At 38.1% G+C, this 17,784-nt stretch overlaps 1 pseudogene; it reads right to left on the reverse strand.

Moving 5' to 3' along the window:
- Positions 1 to 3,049: 3,049 nt before the first annotated feature.
- Positions 3,050 to 17,784, reverse strand: part of LOC138163603 (charged multivesicular body protein 7-like) — a 46,231-nt pseudogene continuing 31,496 nt past the window's right edge.

A 17,784-nucleotide genomic window follows, 5' to 3' on the forward strand; every position in this document is an offset into this window, starting at 1 on the left:
TCAGAGGCTTTTCTCCCTGGGGGTTAAAGCCACATACTCTCACTTACTGGTCTCAAAGTCCAGACTGCACTTTCTCACTTTGTCCTTCACATCTATGTGTTGATAAATCTGGAAATGGCCACAGCTCTTACTGATCTGGAGTCCCTCTGGCCAGTGCCTGGTCAGGCCCCCCCTGGTGCTAAAACATAGTTGTGGGGCTGGGCTTGGCTCCCAGAGCGCTGTGCTGGATTCCTGCCGGCCTGCCGGACTGTCCTCAGTGGGAGGTTAGCTTCTTTATGTCATTTTGTGGGTTCTGCAGCTCCAAAGTTTGTTTAGAGTCCCCTTTTTACATGGATTAGGGAAATGGAAGCAGGAGCCATGGGAAGGTCTTGCTTCTATTCTGTCATCTTGGCTCCGCCCCCCAAGTGATTTTTTTTTGACCCAGGATGGGGGGAGACAAGGAATTTTATGGTCCAGGATGAGAGAAAGTTTTGTGGTATTTCAAGATAAGAGGAGACTTTAGGATGGCAGGGAATGAGCAATTCAACCCTTATGTTACTTCCATACTTTATGGTGCTGGATAAACCAGGGAAAGGGCAACTCAAACTTTAGGGCACCTTTGTATCCACATTCTTTCCTTCCTTCCTTCCTTCCTTTCTTCCTACCTTCCTTCTGATTGGGTGCTTGGGTGCCTGTATTTGAACCTAGTTACAAAATCACACCCAGTTCCATAATCACATTTCTCCCTAGATTCAAATCTCCCTAACCTCAGAGCATTATCTCTGCCCATTTCTTCCCACCTTCTGCACTATACCTAGCAATCATTCATGACTAGTCCCCAACCAAATGCTTATTTCCCCCTGTAAAATAATAGGTGAGAACTCCACTGGATTAACTATAAGTAACTCCCTAGTTCATTATATAAATCTTGGGCATCACTGGAGTAACTCTGTAAATCTTTATATACATCCTGAATCCCTCCTTATGTATGCCTTAGGCTTGGTATACTTGGTATATGTATACTCCCAACATATGTCTTGTCAAACACAACATTGATGCGTGACAACTTGGTCAGCTCTGACTGCTAGGTGACTTCATAAAATTTTAAGCCTAAAACCACACCCCAATGCAACACCCTCCTTGGGCTATTTTCCAGTGAATTCTGTGCAATACACCTGTACAGTAGATATTAAAATTACATGTTTCTTTAAGAATTGACCACTCCTTAACCACTCCCTAATCCAGACCTGACTCACCTAAGCATATTTGGCACAGGTTTTACCTTAGACTTTCCTATGAAAATTTTAACTGTATTCCTCCAAGTTTGCAGGTTCCTTAAGAGCTCTTCCCCACTGTAAATTGTAACAAAAATCTTTGCCACCTTGACTTTAGAGAATGCTTGAGTCTGTGAATTCATTCCAGACTGCTTTCCAGGGACTCTGGCTATTGGGGTTCCTGGAAAACCTGAACTCCTTGACCCCCAAATCACTTCTTTCTCTTTCCTTATCTGCTGATGCTCTGCCCAAAGGGAATGTAAATTTTAATGTCTGAAAATTCTTTTTTGTTTTTTCTTAAAGACCAGTCTTAACCGCAAATCACTCTGACCCCAGACCAAGCCCTCTTGGGTCACTATTAGGACCCTGATTGCTTCAAAATGAAAGTAAATAAAAATTGTTTCTGTTTTAACCAGAAACTCTGAGGGTCTTGCCCTCCCATATATATATATATATATATATATATATATATATTTCCATATATATATATATGGATATATATATTTTTTTTAAATAGTTCATTCTAAACCTCACTCAGTGAACTGATGTGACCTCAGTCAAACTAAGACCATCTCAGTTGCCTTGATTCATATCTGACCACTGGAACAGGATGATTCTGGAGGAGAAAGCAAGACTAGTGAATTTGCACAGCCTCGCTCACCTAAATCCACTTCATTTGCATTATATGGCATCACTTCCATGATGTTGTGGTCCTCTTGGGAGAATGAAGGACAAAAATCAGCTGCAACAAACAGTGATCCTTCATAAGAACCTGAGTAGTTTTCCTCAGTGTTCTTAGGGAAGATCCTCCAAGGATGATCAAATCCCGTAAATCATGTTTTCAAATTCAGACCCGTAATAAGGACTGAAATTTGTTTCCCAGTATACTAGATATTTGAATATCAACTAGGTGTCAATTTTCCAAGCATTCACACAGTCTGTATGAGTTAATACTAGTCCCAAATATTGACTCTTTTACCATATCAAGCTCTGTGCCCTTCTTCCCAGTTCATGGTTATGTTTTGATCCCGGAAAACGTTAATGGTTTTATTGCTCCATTACACTGAATTTCAGTGCAACTGACCTGTCTCCATCAAGTCTGATTGATCATTTTTATTATCTATATATTTTTCCAGCAAAACATCCTTGTTTAATTTAATGCTGCCTTTCTTGTGCTCCTAAATTTATTTAAGTATACCTTAGAAAGGCTTAACCTTACACAATTTATATGAAGACATCACTAAATCTCTTCCTTATGGAGCTGGTTGATTAGGATCATTCTGCATGCCGAGCAAGTCATTCATCATTTGGACAGCTTTAATTTTTTTAAAATTTATTATCTCCTTTTTATTATGTCAAACATAAATTATAATAATGTGTCTGCTTTTAAAGAAAATTCATTTAATTTGCAATTCCAAATTCTTCCCTTTCTCATTCATCATATATATGTATATATATATGATCACAAAAAGCAAATTTCTGCACTAAGACAGAAAGGGGGAAATGATTCAATATGTATTCTGAATACATTAGTTCTCTATCTATAGGTAGACAGCATGTTTCATCATGAGTTCTTTGGAAATGTGGTAGGTCATTGTGTTGATTAGTTACTAAGTCTGTAAAAAGTGATCATATTTACAAAATTTTGTGCCTATGTAAATTGTTTTATTTTTACCATCTGGGTCCAAGTAGAATAATTTTATACTGTTTCCCCCCAAAATGAAAGGTTTTATGATACATAAAAACAGTTTTCTTGTCTCTTTTAATTTTTTTTCTCCAAGACCAACATCCACAGTTCAATAACCAATCTTTGTATCATGTGCTCTGGTTTCCTCATCAGTCTGTTCATCCTCTTCAGCAAACACTCCAACTTTGCTTTGTCTTAAGTAAAACGTGGTATGGTATCCAGAAGCAGACACTTTATTTTTGGTGTGGTCTAAACAGAGAATAAAATGTGTATCTCTTGGTGTAGTTATGTCTTCTCTTATGCAACCTAAAATAACATTACCTTCCTGGCCTACCAGGCCATTATGACTCATCTTGTGCTTATAATCAGGTCATATTCCCATATCTTTATCCAAAAATTAATTCTATAGCAACATCTCCCTTATCCCATATTTGTAATATCATATTATGACATAGTACATAACTTTGAATTTATACATTTTATGTGTCATTATATTTGATTTAGCCCAATTTCTTATCTACTAGAGATACTTATCAAGCTAGACTTTTCATTTATTCCTTTATCTAAGTCACCAATAAGAAATTAAATATCATGAAAATGGATAGATTCCTTAAGACTCTCTGCTAAAATTTCCTACAAAATGGCATAGATTCTTTGGTTATATTCATTCAACTCCTAAAGCTCCCTAAGTTTTATGCCCTTTATCTTTCCATCTTGTCCCCAAAGGTATTATGGGAACTTGTTCAAATCAGTTTCCTCATTCAATCAGAGATGGTGAAATAGTAATGGAATTTAAAGATCCCCCTGTATTGGCTTGGTTTTCAGATTAAGTGTTGAAACCCAGAGCTTGTGAACCTCACTTGAGGGATGGAATTGATAGCATGAAAAGAGAGCACTGAACTGGGAGGTTCTGTTGGTGTGTATTTAGAGAGAGACCCTAGAAGAGAGAAGGCATGAGGAGAGAGAGGAAGAAGAACTTTTGGAAGCAGCATCATGGAGGCAGAGAGACAGAAAGAGACAGAGAGAGACAGAGAGAGAGAAACAGAGAGAGAGAGACAGAGAGAGAGAGAGAAAGAGAGAGAGAGAGAGAGAGAGAGAGAGAGAGAGAGAGAGAGAGAGAGAGAGAGAGAGAGAGAGAGAGAGAGAGAGAGAGAGAGAGAGAGAGAGAGAGAGAGAGAGAGAGAGAGAGACATAGAGAGAGACAGAGAGAGAGAGACAGAGACAGAGAGAGAGAGACAGAGAGAGAGGATTTCTGAGGGCCAGTTGGAGCTGCCCAGGACTTTTTAGAGCTGCCACATGGAGCTGCTAATGACTGAAGAGACATGGCTGTGATGCTGACATTTTGTCTGTCTGTTTTGATGTTGTTTGCCACATTCGTCTGCTGGTGAAGGACAGTGCTGTTGTAGAAGAGGTCCTGGAACCTTGCTGTTGATTCAGAATCCCTGAAGAAGGATTTTCATGTTGTATGTTTACAGAAATCCTGGAAGAGTGTTTTTATGATGTTTTCATGGGTCCTGACACTGTTCTGCAGGCAGAGAGTGAGTTGATGAGGACACTGGCAAAGTATATTGTGGCTTTATTAAGCTTTGTCTCCCCAGGAACAGATATTGCTAAGAACTTGCCTTGGGTCAAGATGAAGAAAAGTCCTCTCTTTGGGTATTAAATGCTGTGATCATATATTGACCATGCTGTAGCTCAGGGGTAGATGGCCTTTGTGCTCTCCACTGCCCCTTTTGAGAAGGTACTTGGCATTAACTGATAAAAATTTAATTCAGTTATGATCCAGGGGTGGGACGTGCCTTTTTTTGGTCTCTGATTGACCAAATGAATATACTTGTTTATGATTGGAAACTATTCTTAATCTCCACAAGAGAGAATTTGTGATTGACTAAATGAATGTACTTCCCATGAGTGGAGTAGTACTTTGAAATTATTGAATTACACTTGGTTAATGCTGTATTTTGATTTTCTCTGTTCTGCGAATGTTTTGCCTTAAGTTGTCACTGAATAAAATGGAGAGTTACTATGCTGGTATTCTGAACCTTGGAAGTTTCCTTTGCTTGGCATTATAGATGGTGAGATTCATTTAACTCATTTCTGAGTTAAGCCTACCAAGATTGGGAAGTGGGAGAGAAACATTTTTCATTAAACTGATACTTTTCCATTTTTTAATTATCACAGAATATTTCTGCATAATTTCATATTTATATTGCTCTATTGAATTGGAAACTTCTGTCAAGTTTCCAGGTATCATTCCTCAGCTGTTCCTATAATCCAAGGGAGAGAACTCTGACTACAAGTTACAGGAAATAATTTTCTGAACAGTTTTTTTTTTAATTCTCCAAACGACAGAGATAAAGATGATAATTGTGAAATGGAGCGAGTAAAGATGTCAATAAATACAGTATAAGAAATACTTTCCTTCAGAAAATGTTTCCTGTGCTATATTTTCTTCATTTTTTCCATTGTTATCTTCTCTTTAGATCTGGAAGTACAATGTTATATATCTTCTCAAACCTTAAAACCACACTATGTTAAAAAACAGTATGAAGGATAAGTCCATACCAGATATTTAGATAAGTAGATTTGAAAGAAAATCACAAATTGGTTAAGATTTACTAAAAATGATTTTACTTCTATTGTGCAATCAACAACCAATTACTTTAGTTAAATTTATGAGACTTCTTAACTCTCTTACTTTGGAAAGATAATTATTCTGATTTCAAAGTTTCAAGTTCATTAGGAAGTATACTTCCTCCAGGCAATATATTTTTGAGCTTACCATAGTAACAAATATGACTCATTCACTGTACAAATGTCAGAATAAATAAAGAAACATTCATTTATTTCTTCATTCATTAAAAATAGCATTGGCTAAGTGCAAGATACTATTCTCTTGTCAATGAAAGAAAGAAAAAGACGAACAAAGCATGAGCCTTGTTTTTGCATTTTGCCCAGAATGTCAAAATATGTCAGGTGTAAAAATTGCTACAATAAAGGAGAAAATGAGGAACTATCCCCAATGGGATGAGAGAGAATTTTAAGGAGGGTGAAATCACTTATTTTATTCTTAAAGGGAACTATTGTGATAGAAATACAGAAGGAACTTTGTCACAAGGTGTAAGGGTCCTTATCCTGAGAATGTCCCAAGGATTGATGCTCTAGCAGTAGCTGTAATCAGTATTATACTTTAGCAGTTCCCAACTCTCTATTTAAGTATAGAGTACCCAACTCTCCTAAGAGATCCTTTAACCATTAGACTATCTGGTGATAAATTTGGCAGATATCTGAATACAGAAATTCTAGCAGTAGACATTAAGTTCATGGAGATGAAGTATAGTCTCTTGAACCACAGTTCTGGAGAGTTAGGTTCCTCCCCATCCTCCTCCCCAGCCCCTAAAGGAAATAGAAACTTCCAAAGAGATGACCCAATCAAAGACCCATTGATAGGGCATTCCTTAAAAAGGTCGAAAGAAAACTTCTTGTTCTTGCTGATTGGTTAGTTTCAATCTAGAGAATAATTGAATATATACAGAGAAGAAAGAGGGAAGAAGGAGTTATTTACTCAACTAGCAATTAATAAATACCTACTCTGGAGGGCACTCCAAAAAGTGCTGAGGATACAAAGAAAGGGAAAAGAAGAGAAAAGTCTTTGTTCTCAAGTAGCTCCCAGTCAAATGAAAGATTATACAAAAAAAATATGGTACAATCAAGATATATACAATAGAAATTAGGGGTAATCTCAGAAGGAAAGCACTAAAATTAGGGAGCAATGGAAAAGACTTCTTGCAAAAAGTTGTACCTTGAGACTTGAAAGAAACCTGAAAAGCTAGGAATGATATGAAGTGGAATTGAGCAGGGAGAGCTTTCCAGGCTTGGGATTTAGCCAGTGAAAATACTTTGAGGCAGGAAGTGACAGAAAGGTGATTCATTAATTGACTCAATTGACCCCTACCATTTGGCCTTGGGTAAATGACTTATCTGAGTTCCACAGTAAAAAGAGAGGGTTGAATAAGAACCATTCTCAGATTCTTTCCAATCCTATTAAACTATGGCCCTAGGCAATATTATTCAATCCTTATGGGAAAGTAATATTGCTCTCCTACCCCACTCCTTATATACTACTTCATTCTCATATGGTGATTTATTACAGAACTCAGGTTCTTGTAGAATACTTTTATGGGACACAAGTCATATGTTTATGGGACATGAAGGTGCTGCCAACCAGGAAAGGTTTGCATGTAGCCATTGTTAAGAGAATAAGAGTGAGCTGAGACATGGGTTTTAGATAAATTTAGATGTGGATTTATTGATCAAGCAAGTGACTGCCTGGAGTATACATTCAAATCAGGAAGCCCTGAACTGGAATCAAGGCAATGCTTATAAAGGCAAAAATGACAAAAACCACAATTAGGGACCTAGCATAAGCAATGACATACAGAAGTCAAGAACAGCCATTGGTTGGATCTATAGCTCATGGCTACTTTGGAAATCATGGTGCAACGTGTGACAGGGATCCCTCCTAGAACAGGGTGGAGGGTACAGAGTTGAGGACACAGGGGGAGTGGAGTTTCTAGAACAGGCTGGGGTCATGGAACAGGCAAGAGTCATGTTATGTGTGAAAGCTATGGGGGACTCTGCTTGCTTAGTGTTCTAGATGGAGGACCTTGTTGTGTCAGCATCACAGAATAGGGTTGACTCTTACATGGGATAGACTTGCACCATGATCTCTATACAGGCTCGCACCATAATCCTTATCCAAAATGCTGCTTCAAGTCTTACTAATTTAGGGAAGCACAAACTTAAGGGAAAGATAAGGGAGCAGGGGACTATGACTTGGGTGATTACTTTTGCCCAGGACTACGCCTTTATGCTGTTACAAGCAGTTACAGGGTTTAGGATAAAGACAAAGACAAATTTAAAAAGGGGCTTAGTGAGGGCTGAACGGTGGGCTCCAAATCAGGTGGCATGTGATTTGGGTTACCTTACAACAGCATAATCAAGAGTATTTCTAGTTAAGAATAGTACGGTTGGGGGCAGCCAGGTTGCACAGTGAGTAAGAGCACCAGCCCCAGTTTCGGGATGACCTGGGGATCGAATCTGGGCTAGATACTTAGCACCACACCCAGAAACAACTGGCCGTGTAACCTTGAGCAAGTTACTTAAACCCAATTGCTTAAAAAAAAAACAATAGCACAGTTGAACATTAGACAATTTATTTTTTTATAGCAAATTAGAAAGTCTATCTGCAAAAGACAAGAAAGGAATAAAATTTCATTGCTGCAGAGTATTAAAACAGATTAAACTCCTTTGTAAAATGAAATTTATTTTTTAAATATTGTCTTGTTATTATAAAAGAAAATAATATCAGGAGAATTTTGTTTAATTAGATCCTGGTAATATAATGGCAAGCAAAGAAGTGGTTCACACCGTGTTTCAGCTATTGAATTAACATCTGGTTTCAGTCTCTTAAGAAACAGAATGTGTGAACTCCACAACTTGTGAACTTCTGGGGAGGAGCTAATGCCTATATATGGAGAGTTCCAGGGCGAGAGTCACTAGGAACTGAGAAGACTCTTGTGTTGGCAGAGTCAAGTAGGAGAAAACTTGTGGTATTCTAGCGCTCTGTCTGCTGTGTCTGTTGATGTTTGTTTGTGATACTTTGTACAGAAGCCCTGGGACCCTACTGGAAGCCCTGAAAGAGGATTTTCTGTTTGAATGTGTACAGAAATCCTGAGATTTTACTGGTGATTTGTGCTGACTTCGTGGACCTTGTTTCTGGGTCTGTGTTGATTTCTATGTTGATGATTTGTGTTGAGTTCTCAGACCTTGTTGGTGGGTCTGAATTGATTTCACAGGTAGATAGTGAATTGATGATGGTGCCGGCAATATGTCTGAATATTATATTGGCTCTGTCAAGCTTTGTCTTCTCAGCAACAGGAACTGTGAAGGACTTGAAGTAGACTGGACACTGTGAAATTCAATATGGAATAGGAACTGGTTGAAAAACTGGACAAGAAGCTGGACAAGGAACTGGAAGCCACCTACTTTTGAATCCAGGTGACAGTTGGAGTTGGGATCATGGAAGAGGAACCATGAAAACTGAGAACCAGCCTTGAGTCAAGCTGAAAGAAGACATTACTTGGATACTCTGTAATGAGAAGTTGTGATTTGCATGTGATTAAGGGGTGGATGACGTTTGTATTTTCCACTACACCTTAAAAGGTTACTGAGTAGTCACTATTGCCTGAGTAGTGACTGATGAATGAATAGTGACTGATTTGTAACTTAGTGTGCCCCATGAGTGAAGAACTTTGACTATTGTATTTTGTGACCCTTTAAGGATGATTGAATGATTGAGTTACTAAATGACTCCACTTTGTTGAAAACTTCTGTGAACACTTTGGTGAAAAATATGTGGCCCTTTTAGTGATAAGTCATTGTGAATGTTGTATTTTTATTTTCTGTGATAAGTCGTAATATTGTGAATGCTGTACCTTGATTTACTGCAAATGTTTTGCTCTGATTTATTATTGAATAAATAGCGTATTCACTATACTGTGTAATCAGAACCTTAAAAGCTGTTCACAGTAGCATTCTTCAGGAAAGCTGTTTGTGCATGGCATTACAGGTATAAATCTGATGTTCCCCCAAATAAGGTAAAGGTCTACCAATGCTATCATTAGTATGGGTAAGAAGTATAAGGAAAAGTAGGTTCAAAATGATCTTTCTCAGCACATTGTAAAACCTGATGGAAAAGCAGTTTTACGGTTCTGCCCTCTAAAAAAAGAAAACTCTATCTCTGCCTACTAATTTATACAATCAAGTTGATTTTTATGTAAAACAAGGAAAATATTTTTAATAAAATTTTATGAAGTCATTAGAACTTTAACTGATTGAAGCAAAAAACAATGTATTTTATGTTATGTATAAACAGTTTGCATTTGCTTTGTGTAAGTTCCATGGCTATTTGTATCTTCCCACCTCATGAATTCAATCAAATCCTAATCTTTCATGCATTCCTTTTATATGCGTTGTATGATGTAGAGTCTTTTTGTTAAAATCCAAAAACCTTTACACAACTCCAATATATAATTTTTACAAGGTAAGAAAATGCATTGAATGTCCCTTGAGAGCAAATCAATATTATTGATTGCAGTCGTTTCCCCTTCATTACTTGTATTTTTAGCTTTGAGTTGGAACCAGGTGAGCACTGAATTTGAAATGATTGGTATGTATGGTTGTATGCTATGGAATATTAAGTAATAATGCTTTGTAAAATAAATTGTTGTTAGTAACCTTTGGACCTGAGGAGAAGCAACTCACTGATTAAATCAAAATATCAGAATATGAGATTCAAGATCCATGTTCCTCCCTTCCCAAATTTGGAGTATAAAATGTAAAGGATATAAAGACTAAACAGAACATCTTCTTGAGTAACCCTTAGAAGCTATTATGAAATAATTGGAAGGAGAGTATATTGGGATTTGAGAGACCTGGTTTCTAGTTCTGGCCCCTTCACTAACAAATTGTGCTACTTTGTGTAAGTCAATTAACCTCTCTCAAGTTACACCAATATTCACATCTATAGGATGAAAAGGCTGTACAAAAAGAGATTTTAGATTCCTGTTAGATCAAGATTCAGGCTCTGATGCTTCCTGAGTGTAACTTATGATGAATCAAGACTTTCAGCTTTATCAACATTTTAGTCAGACAAAACAGGTTTCTGAAAGAATCTATACTGTCAAAAGGAAATTGCTGAAATGGGCTTAGTGTGTGGAAATAGAAAGGATTCTATTCAAACCAATTGTCATACACAGTTGTAAAGGAAGAGGTAGATTTTAATGAAATTCTGATGAAAGAAATTGAATTTCATTGTTGTTTAGAATAACATTGGAAAATTTCTATGTTACTAGCAATTCCATTAATAGAAAGTGAACTAGCTTCGGCATTAGAGCACCTACCAGTGTGATTTCAAGAAAGTTATTTTTTTTTTCTTCTGGGTCTTAATTGTTTTATCTATAAATGGAGTCAGTTGGAATAGTCCATCTCCAGGAACTCTTTTAGTACTAAATGCTGTAATTCTGTATCTGGAAAGGAACAGGAACCTATCAGATATCTTTCATCTAGAAAAATCTAGTTTTAAATCTGGCCTCAGTAGCTTAATAGCATCAAAATTTAAAAAAAAAGCTAAAGAATTATGATCCCACTCCTGATGAGGTACAGGCTCTGGGAACCCCCTGAACTCTCCTTGAATCCTCCCATTTGATTAATCATTTGCCTGAGACCATAAGCTTTTCATCATAGCTTGGAGGCCCAAATCTCTGACTAGCCTAACCCTCCTTTTTCCAGCTAGTTTCTACCCTTGATCCTCCCAGAATATCTAAACACCCTTAAACTAGCCTAGCCCTCCATTCTCTGTTACTAGCCTAGCCCTCCTTTGTCTGGCAACTTCCCACCCTTGATCCTCTCAAAATATCTATACCCAAATCTGTTCTGCCATTGTCAGTCATCTCTAGGTAGCCTCCAGCTACTTCCCACCTTTAATCTCTCATTATTCCTCCTGAAGACTCTCCCAAAACTCCTCCTCTAGACCAACCCTAAAGTCTTCCCACAGTCTTTCTGTATATAAGCTCCATCTTGCCTCCACGATAAGGTCAGATAATTGTCTACCTCTGACACACTTTCTGTCACATGATTCAGGCCCACTTGTCCAGTACAAGTGTCACAGATACCAAGGCTCCTTTAGAGTTTACTCATTATGGCAAAGCTTTAGTAAACTTTGCTGTACTTTGACTGAGAGAAGACTTGAGTCCAATTCATTTGGCAGTACCCAGCATGTTGGTATTTTGGGATCTTGCACAACCCCTAACATTAAACCTCAACATCTTATGCTAACCTATACCTCAACACCTCCATTTCACAAGTTGCTTTTTTTTAATCTATTATTCTGAGAAAATGCCAAACCTGTATTTAACGAGGATTGGCTTTCAATAGAACACAGTAAATTGTATAATAGGAGAGCAATTACACTTTCCTAATCAATGAGAAAAGCTACACTAAAATATTTCTCTTTTTTTGTTATTTTGCTTTTTCAAGGGGGGAAGGCAGAGCAATTCGGGTTAAGTGACTTGCCCAAGGTCACACAGGTAGTAAGTGTTAAGTATATGAGGCCAATTTAAACTCAGGTCCTTCTGAATTTAGGGTCAGTGCTCTATTCAGTGTGCCACCTAGCCATACCACAAAATTATTTTCAAAGTGTTTTGGATTATATACCTATTAATTTTCTCACATGTGGACTATAATAAAGTATTTTTTTTTCATTAAGCAGGTCTTAATCACTTCATTCCTAATATAAAGTGTGGGACATAGCAATTTACATTCCCTGGACCTGTGTAATTCAACGAAACTATGAGCTGCATTTTGTAGGTTTTCCCAAGCAAAATGTTATGCATTGGAGATGAAAATGGAAAACAATTTCAGTATGTTTGCCAAGAAAGCCGTATGGACAATACTAAAATGATAAAAGAGATGACTTAAGAAGATGAGTCCCTCAAGTTGGAAGGTCTCCAATACACTACTGGGAAAGAATGGAGGAAAACTAAATGTGCCTCTAGTACTAATAAAGTGACTGGTTCAAAGCCCAAAGGAAGCTCAGTTTTGGAAGCCTCTGGTGATGCTGTCAAGATGTATATTGTTTAGGAACCTGTGATGTAAGATCTATGAATGAAGATTAAACTGGATGTAATCAAACAGGTGATGGGAAGATTATAGCTTCATGTCAGTGAATTTACATGGATGGGAATAGCCCTCACAGTCAATAAAAATAAAAAAAAACTGTTCTGTGGTATAATTTCAAAAATAACAGATTGCTGTCTCTTTCAATCCAACACAAATTGTTCTACATCACAAATCTATGCCCCAAACATTGATGGTAAAGAGGCCAATGATGATAAGTTCTATGAAGGACTACAATACATTCTAGCAATAATACCCCCAAAAAGGTGTCCTATTCATTGTAGGGGACTGGAATGGTAAAGTAGGAAATTACAATATAATTGGAATAGCAGACAAGTTGGTAGTGGAGTAGAAATTAAATAAGGCATGGGGCAACTAGGTGGTGCAATGACTAGAGCTCAAATCTTGAAGTCAAGAGTACTTGAGTTCAAATCCATTCACAGATATTTGAAACAACTAGCTGAATGACCTTGGACAAGTCACTTAACCTCAATTGCCTTGCCATTCCTCCCCACAAAAAATTAAAAAGGGTAGAGACTGAGTTTTGTCAAGAAAACTCACTTGTCATAGTAAACACTGTATTTCGACATCTCAAAAGATGATTGTACACATAGACATCACCACATAGTCAATATAGAAGCCAGATTGATTATATGTTTTGAAGCCAAAGGTGAAGAAGCTCTATATAGTCAGTTTAAATAAATCCTGGAGTTGATTGTGGTTTAGCTCATGAGCTTCTTATCACTCAATTCAGACTTTTAACAAAGTAAGGAAACCATAAGGCCATGTGGGTTTGGCCGAAAACATCCTTTGTAAATTTGAAGTGGAAGTAGAGAAGAGATTTAACAGGTAAGTTCTGGTAAAGTGCCCGCAGAACCATTGACAGAGGTTAACGATAATGTACAAGAGGCAGGTACTACAATGACAACAACAAAACATTCCAAAAGAAAATTTTTTTAAAAAGCAAAATGTTTGTCTGATGAGGCTTTACAACAGCTGAGGAAAGAAGGAAAGGGAAAGGGAAAGATATACACTACTGAATGGAGAATTCCAGATAATAGTAAGGAGAGATAAGAAGGCCTTCTTAAAAGAAAAAACTGCTAGAAATAGAATAATTTGACAAGATAGTGTAATGGCAAGCAAAGGCGTACTTAGCTCCTTGTGTCAGCACTTATCTGCTTGTTCAAGCTCTTCAAGTTGAAGAATTCTCTTTTTACTGAGCAATAAAATAAAGCAAAACATTCACAGCAACCAAAGTTCAACATTCACAACACATACATTAACAAATTACCAGTAAAGGGGCCACATATTCTTAAACAAAAGATATCATTCAGTAATTCACAATCTGAATCAATCAATATGAAGTACCCATCTAAAGTCTCTTTCATCTTGATTGGAGAATGGCTTCCCATCTTTCTTAAAACAAAAATCCTTAAGGAGTACAAAATTCAAAGTACAAAGTATCCCACCCCTAGGTCATCTTAAATCTTAGTGTTGTCAGTCAACACTAAGTACCCAAGGAAAGGTCCTTTCATCTTGACTTGGTTGCTCTTCCATGCTCCCAACCTTTGTGTGAATTCATCGAACTATCACCTGGATTCACAGGTAGGCAGCTCCAAGCTCCTGGTGTACCTCCCTCCAACCTTGCCTGTGAATATATCAAGTCTTTGTTAGAAACAGAATCTGCAAAGCCTACAGTGGGAGGAACTTAACATATAAAATCAGGATCACAAACTGGAACCAAGTAGAACTAGGGAGAAAAAAAAATGACTGTGCTACCAGCACTTTTTTCTTTCTGCATTCATGATACTTTGTCAGATTTGTCTGCAGATAGAGGGCATTGCTGTTGTTGCAGAAGCCCTGGGACCTTACTGCTGGTTAAGAAACTCTGAAAGAGGACTTTATTGTTGTTTCTTTTTAGGAATCCTGAAGGAGGGTTTTCCTGATGTTTTTAGAGATCCAGGGATTTAACTGATGATTTGTGTTAATTTTTCAGAAAGAGAACATGTCAGGAAAGGGTCTGTGTTGGTCTTTGTTGATTTCACAGGCAGAAAATGAATTGATGCTAGTGCCAGCAATATGTATGAATATTGGTGTAACTCTACCAAGCTTGATGTCTGGAACTAAATCAGGAACTAAACCAGGAACTGATCCAGGAGCTGGGAGTTCACTACCTGTGAATCCAGTTGATGTTTGGGTGCACTCAGGCAAGAATTGGGAGAATCAGAGAGGAAGCATGGAATTTTGGAGTTAGCCTCCAGTCAAGATGAAAAGACCTTTCCTTGAGTACTTAGTGATGACTGACAAGATCATGTTTTACTGTGGCCTAGTGGGTGGGAGACCTTTGTACTTTGAATTTTGTACTTCTTAAGGATAATTTCTCCTTAAGGGTGGTGGTGCTAAGGATGATTGGAAGACAATATACAATCAGGATGAAAGAAGAATTTAGATGGGTACTTTATATTGATTGATTCAGATTGTGAATTACTGAATGTTATCTTTTGTTTAAAAATATATGGCTACTTTAGTAATAAGTTGTTATGTTATATCATTGTGAATTTTGAACTTTGGTTTCTATGAAATGTTTTGCTTTAGTTTATTGCTGAACAAAGAGAGAGTTCACTATACTAAGTGATCAGAACCTTAAAGCTCTTCAGGGCAGCAGTGCTCAGGAGAGATGCTCATGCTTAGTTTTACAAATGGGAAATGCAGATCTATTCAAGAAAATTACAAATATTAAGGGAATATTCCATGCAAAAAAAATTGCATGATAAACAGAAAAATTTGTAGGGAATTAATAGAAGAAGAGATTAAGAATAGGTGGCAGGCAGAGGCAGGTCTGGAAGGGGACTGATCAACTCAGAGGGCAAGTCGTCCCACAAACAACAAGGGCCACTACCAGGCCTATTACCAGAGGCCTGGGACTGGAAAGAGCAAGGAAAGAACCAAATACAGGGGCCACTGTCCCAGACAGCAAATACTCCTGGGGCTACAACTTCATAGCCCAGAAATTTTAAAAAGCCCATATTAGGACCTCCAAAGATCAGGATGAGAGAGTGAACCTCACCTGCTCCAACCCCACCCCCAGACCCTGAAAACATAGTAACTGTTGCCCCAGGGCAAAACCCTCTACAGTAAAGGCTTGGGATCCCTAGAGGAAAGGCATGGCTACGGCTCTGCCTCAAAATGGGTAGAAAGCAGACTATAAAGACAAAGACACTGGAGTCCTACTATCTTCAGAGGGAGGAACCAAACTCAGAGGGAGACAATGTGGACTCCACACCCACAGCAGAAACATCAACAGGGAATGGGTCCCAAGCACAGAAATCTTTCCTAGGTGAGATAAAAAGGAACTTTGAAAACTGAATGAGAGAGATAGAAGACAAAATGAATAATTCTCTCACAACCAAAATAGCAGAATTAGAAAAACATTATAATGAAGAAAACATCTCTCTAAAAAGAAAAGTGCGTGATATGGAAAAGGAGCTCCAAAAATTAACCAAGGAAAATGATTTGCTAAAAAGTAGAATCAACCAAATGGAAACAAATAAGTCTATGAGGAACCAAGAATGAGTCAAACAAAACAACAAGAATGCAAAATTAGAAAAAGAGGTAAAATACCTCAATGGAAAAATAACTAACATGGAAAACAGATCCAGGAGAGATAATCTGAGAATCATAGGCCTACCAAAAAATCATGATGAAAAAAATGAGCCTGGACAACATTCTCCAATAGCTCCTTAAGGAAAACTGCCCTGATATATTAGAACCTGAGGGTAAAACAGAAATCGAGAGAATCCACCAGACACCTGCTGAAAGAGATCCCAAAGTGAAAAGTCCTTGAAATGTGGTTAAACTCCAGAACTAGTTAAAAGAGAAAACACTTCAAGCTGACAGAAAGAAACAATTCAAATATCGAGAGTCCACAGTGAGGATAGAACAGGATTTGGCAGCCTCTACACTGAAAGATCAGAGGCAGTGGAATACAATTTTCCAGAAGGCAAAAGAGCTCAGGTTACAACCACGGATCACATAATCAGCGAGACTGAGCATATTCTTCCAGACAAAGAGATGGTCATTCAATGATATAACAGAGTTCCAGACCTTCCTAATAAAAAAGCCAGAACTCAATGGAAAATTCAACCTCCAATTACAAGATGCAACAGTGACGTAGAAAGGTAAACAAAGAAAATACACACACACACACACACACACACACACACACCCTTCTATTGGATGAGAGCAAACTGGTTATAGGCAAGTAGAGGGTATGAGTATAAAATACACAAAATTATGATTAAAAAATCTTATTAAGGGCTACAAAGGAACTGCAATGGAAGAAAGGGAATGAATGAAGTGGAAAAGGGGATATTATTCCATACAAAGTGGCATAAAAACAGTATAGTAGAGGAAAAGAAGGGAGGGAGATGAGAATCATATGAGCTTTTCCCTTATTGATTCTGGTACAAGGAGGGAATAACAACTAGTTAAGCATAAGACGCTATGGAGAAGAAACACCCACACACACACACACACACACAAACTATTATTTTAGAGGGAAAGAGGTGAGGGAGAGGAGCTGCACATGAGATTTTTTCCTGTCACTCTTGGTGTGAAGAAAAAATAACATACTTCATTAAGTATAAAAATATCCTACAGGCAGTAGGAGAGGGAAAGGGCATCGAAAGGGGGGGTGGTTAGTAGGGTGGGAAGAAATAAGGGGAAAGGGGAGGAAAAGGGAGAGGGGCTGATAAGGGAACACTAAGGGAGGAGGTGGTCAAAAGGAAAACAATTCAGGGGCGGCCAGGTAGCACAGCGAGTAGGAGCACCGGCTCCAGTGTCAGAACGACCTGGAGATCGAATCCCGGGCTCAGACACTTAGCACCCACCCAGAAACACCTGGCCGTGTAACCTTGAGCAAGTTACTTAACCCCAATTGCTTAGGGGCGGCCAGGTGGCTCAGCGAGTAAGAGTACCGGCTCCAGTGTTGGGACGACCTGGAGATCGAATCCCGGGCTCAGACACTCAGCACCACACCCAGAAATAACTGGCCATGTAACCTTGAGCAAGTTACTTCACCCCGATTGCTTAAAAAAAAAAAAAAAG

The sequence above is a fragment of the Petaurus breviceps genome, unplaced genomic scaffold, assembly GCF_028583685.1.
Source record: "Petaurus breviceps papuanus isolate PSGF00001 unplaced genomic scaffold, PetGlider_PUasm1.0 125, whole genome shotgun sequence".
In the NCBI taxonomy this organism is placed as follows: Eukaryota; Metazoa; Chordata; class Mammalia; order Diprotodontia; family Petauridae; genus Petaurus; species Petaurus breviceps.